Source organism: Aplysia californica, unplaced genomic scaffold, assembly GCF_000002075.1.
Source record: "Aplysia californica isolate F4 #8 unplaced genomic scaffold, AplCal3.0 scaffold00630, whole genome shotgun sequence".
Taxonomy (NCBI): Eukaryota; Metazoa; Mollusca; class Gastropoda; order Aplysiida; family Aplysiidae; genus Aplysia; species Aplysia californica.
In genome coordinates, this window is record NW_004797900.1 from 50,904 (window position 1) to 55,875 (window position 4,972).

Consider the following 4,972-nt stretch of genomic DNA (forward strand, 5'->3'; position numbering starts at 1 on the left):
AAAAACCCCCCCAAACAACAACAACAAAAAACCACGCGCCAGCATTCTTGTAATTGTCTTCAATTTTTCAGAAACTTAGCTGGGGACTCTCGTGGCTACGGTGCTCGCCTCTCATTCAATAGGTCCAGGGTGCAAACCTGACAGCGACGGAAAAATGTTCTTCTCTTAAATGTTCTCCTTTCACTTGCTTTCCTTCTCTCTAAACATGTTTTGTCGTCTGCTTTTGTCTCCAGAATCTGCCCCCTCCCCCACCTTCTCTTTTGCCCCCCCCTCCTCTGGGCTCCTGACTCTTTCACAGCCTTTCTACTGCAACTCCTTGGCTCCTTTTTACTGCTGTCATTCAGCCACACTTCTGGTCTTATATGGTAGGTAAGATCTAACACCTAGCCTTCCCGGATAAGGGCGAAAAGACTCAGAGATCCCGTGTCCAAGTTGTGCACCTTAAAGATCCCTTTGCGGTCCAAAATGGATAAGAGTAGGCTTCGAATGCTGCCAGGACAATATTCTAAACTCCCATCAAACTGAAAATGTGTCTCTCCACCGCGCTCATATGACCTTATGCAGTTGCGAGCACTGTAAAATAATTACACACACACACACACACATACACACACACATACACACACACACACACACACACACACACACACACACACACACACACCTTTTCCATACCACGCAAACTGTAGCTCACACAAAACGACACAAAAGCACGTGCACAGCTTTACAAACCAGCATGCCTCTCCGTTTACTCCAACTGGCAAAAACATAAACATTAAAAATGTATCCGTAGATCTGCAAGGGGGAAACAGTGCCAGATCTGTGTCTGAATTTACCATACCAAGGTGAATGGTGAACCCAGATTGGGAAGCCGTTCATTTCCTGTGACCTTTCTGCCGGAATTGTAATCTGTACCTAGATTATAAAACATGTTTCAAGGACTAACTTAATGACCTTCTAGTTGCTAGTCATATAAACATTTTACTCGTACATTTTTAAGGCGCCCATCTACACAACTTAGATTTTTCAGGAGGCAGGCTATTTGACCCTGCCAACGAGGATCACCCTTGGCTGACCTTGGAGTAACTATAAATTACATGTATATACTTACTCCAAGAGGCTGACAGTGATACAATCATACACCCGCGGACAAAAGATGCTAAAAATTATACCCAAACAGGAATCGAACTCACATTTTCTGCGCGTGACGGTTAAGCTCTTAATCGCAACACCACAAACTCTGGTGTGAGAATTCTGCCTGAATTGAAACATGGGCTTAGATCATAAAGCATATGTTAAAGACACATATCAACGCCCTCTCTAGTCACGTAGGTATGATTTTGTTTTCAGTAGAAAGGGCTCTCAGCTTCTCTTAAAACGTCGGGGCTGATAGGGACAAGATGTGGGACGAAAAGGCGAACGTAAGAATTCAGAGACCCCACAGAAATTCGAATTTGAACTGCGTGATGACCATGTTTGTAATGAGCTGGATGACCATGTTTGTAATGAGCTGGATGATCATGTTTGTAATGAGATGGATGATCACGTTTGTAATGAGCTGGATGACCATGTTTGTAATGAGCTGGATGATCACGTTTGTAATGAGCTGGATGATCATGTTGTAATGAGCTGGATGATAATGTTGTAATGAGCTGGATGATCATGTTTGTAATGAGCTGGATGATCACGTTTGTAATGAGCTGGATGACCATGTTTGTAATGAGCTGGATGACCATGTTTGTAATGAGCTGGATGAAAACTGCGGACGATTTGAGGGTTTACATTGGGAGGGGGGGAAAAGAGATCTGTTGATAAATCAACAGGCTTGACCATTCATTCATTCATTCATCCATTCATTCATCCATTCATTCATTCATTCATTCATTCATTCATTCATTCATTCATTCATTCATTCATTCATTCATTCATGCTGACTGAATTAGTTGGCTAGCATAATAATATTATGATTCAGTTGGTCGATCAATCGGTCAGTCAGTCAGTCTGTTGTGTGGGTTAATTCGTTGTCAGGTTATTGTGCTCTTTTGGTCAAGCAGTCGATCTGTGCGGCAGTTGGTTGGTACATGACGTAGTTACGGAAGTTGACGTGTCCATATTTTGACGTACAAGAAAACAAACAGACCAGTAATTTCACACGCAGGCTGTTCAATTAGGCTATCTTCTCTCAGCGGGGGGGGGGGGGGGGTTGGATTTACCGGAGCCAAGATTCGTTACACACAGATAGTAGACGGTGAATTCTGCTTCTGGGCTAGGCAAACGCAGCGTACAAACGTCCGATAAATATTGAAGAAACGAGTCGCATATCCAATGCCAGTTGTCAGATCTTCTTCAGTTCCAATATTAATATGATGTATCTCAGAACTTGCGTGGTAGTGGGAAAGATTCATCTCGGAAGGCGAGTCCAGTGGGAAGATTTGTGGGGGTGAGAGGACGCATAGGGAGGATCAAGTTGTATTCCTTTCATGAGAAGTAGAACCTATTCTCCCAGAGCGAGCGGTACCCCGATAAGACATGGAAAGTGGTTTGGCATGTTGGATCTGTAAGTATCAAAGGTAGCCAATTGACACCACAAAGACCATTTGCTGCAAGGAAAAAGCAAGACAGACAGACAGACAGACAGACAGGAAAAGTTAAACATCCAGTACCGCCCTAACACTACCTGTCTCCGTGTAAGTAATGACGTTTAAGGGTTCATTAATGCCCCCTTTGAACATCCTTCTCCAGATAGATAAAATATTTCAAATTAGATTCCTCAAATAATTCAAACTCCACTCAGATTCGTAACTTGAACTTTCAGGTGACAGGTGAAGGACATTTTCCTAACCAACTGTGCTGGGACTGTCAGGTGATGTACTGTAACCTAAATTGAAAGAAAACTTTGATGAAAAATGCCTGCTTGAGATTAACGAGTAAAAAAATAAAATAAAAGCAGAAATAAAATATTTAACCGGCCCAAGAGAATATATTTCCGGACCTACCTGAACTAAACGCCCGTGCCTGCTTGCACATACGAGAAAGTAAAGAGCGGCTAAATGCCCACAGCGTGCGGTGGGAACCAGAGCAGATTCGTACTCACTCTGTCGATAAACAACGCTCGGCCCGACTCCTAAGGTAAATCTGAGTTAATGAACGCGAGCTAGTCGAAGCGGTCAGGGTGTCACGAAAAGGAGGCGCTTAGGCGAACTCAACGAGTTATGTGGAAAGGTATAAATATTTACACCTCTTCGCCTCCTCCGGCCAGATCGACGGCAAAGATTCCGTTTCCTCTCAACTTGTGTTGCAGCTAAACTGAAAGAGCGAAGGATGAAGTGTTTGCTGGCTTCATGAACTTATGAGAGTAACAGCCCTTGTGTCCATCCATTCATTCATCCATCCGTCCATCCGCGGGTTCCCACAAGCAGCCACCCTGTATTGGTACTTTGTTAGTCCATCTACCTACCTATCCTCCCAACTTCCTTATGCCACATGGCCGCCTCAGTACCTACGTATTGGTGTAGTTTCAGAAGAAGCCACTCGTGTCCATTCCTTCATTCTCCCGTCCGTCCGTGCGTCCGTGCGTCCGTGCGTTCATAGAACCAGATACCTTGTTCTTATACTTGTTTGTCCATGTACTTATCCATCCTTCTCGCTTATCACCCACCCGTCTTTTGTACATTTCATTTGTTTGTACATGTATCTACAAGTGTTGTACTCATTTGCCTACACATTGGCTATAACTGAAATATTTTGATTACTAAAAAATAACACATTTTCCTCGCAACGTCTTCGTTTGCCCCCTCCCCCCCCCTCCCCAAATCTTCTACATGGGGAAAGCTGATCTTTTCTTTCGAGTACGTCACAACGAGTAGAGAACTGTTCTCTACATGTCACCAGTAGCGACGTCTTCCCACGCCCACGCCCACAATCAACTAAACGACACATACGTTAATCAAAAACCCAATCTGCTTAACGGCCATTATTGTAAAAACATTCAGGGCACAGCTTGTGCAAATAGGCAATGTACACAAAGTTAGGAAAACAGCAATTATTCTCAACACAAACCGTCAATAGATAACAAAAACAATGATAAAATACACGTTCTGCCATTATTACGCACTCCCAAAACAGCCGTAGTACATTTCTTAAAAAGAACGTTCAAACATTAGACGTCTGCTTCGACAGGACAAGCCTTCCATAATCAAAGGAAATTAGCGATGTCTCGTGCAAGATCAGCCTGCACCATCGTCATGTAAACACAGAGCCAGCACAGAACCGCAAAACAACGTGCACGAGAACTCTAGTAAATCCATCTGGAATCTGTTTCCTTTCGTTTCGTTTCTTTCTGCTTTTCCAGGATTTTTGTTTTGATTCAAAGGCCAAACTATAGCAGAAAGGAAGGATATCTAATTCTACAGAATAAAGGCTCCTCGCTATTTTGTCTTTTTGAAAACAAAATCAATAAAGCGTTCATCACGTATCGCCCTTGATTTCTCGAGGATTTCCGAGGATGTTCCATCAATCGATTGACAAAACGATCAAACCCCAGCACAAGGAACCGCTTTTGTTTGATGCCACATCACAGCATTGATTTCTTTTTTTTCCCTTCTTTTTTTCTTCTATTTTTTTTTAACTGAAAGCGCGCGTGCGGGATGAATACAGAACTTATTTCGACAAAATCGTTGGTGGCACTGAGACAATATTCACACCTTCGAATTAAGAAAGCAATAGAAAGTTTCCCTTTTCAAAAATATTTTACAGGGAAAACTATAATGGAGAGGAGGAAGAGGAAAGCAATGACACATCAATAAATGATTATATATTATTCGTCTAAACAACTAGTTGAGGTGGCGTCATTGCTGCGCTCAGACGGGAGAAACATGACAGAAGGGAGAAACATGACAGACGGGAGAAACATGACAGGTGGGAGATACATGACAGAAGGGAGAAACATGACAGGTGGGAGAAACATGACAGA

The 4,972-nt window shown here is 42.9% G+C and overlaps 1 protein-coding gene across 1 annotated transcript in view; it reads right to left on the reverse strand.

The window, feature by feature from the left end:
• The window catches only part of LOC106013039 (polypyrimidine tract-binding protein 2-like), a gene marked incomplete at its 3' end in the record, with an annotated part of 55,697 nt that overhangs the window by 1,729 nt on the left and 48,996 nt on the right, over positions 1 to 4,972 (reverse strand).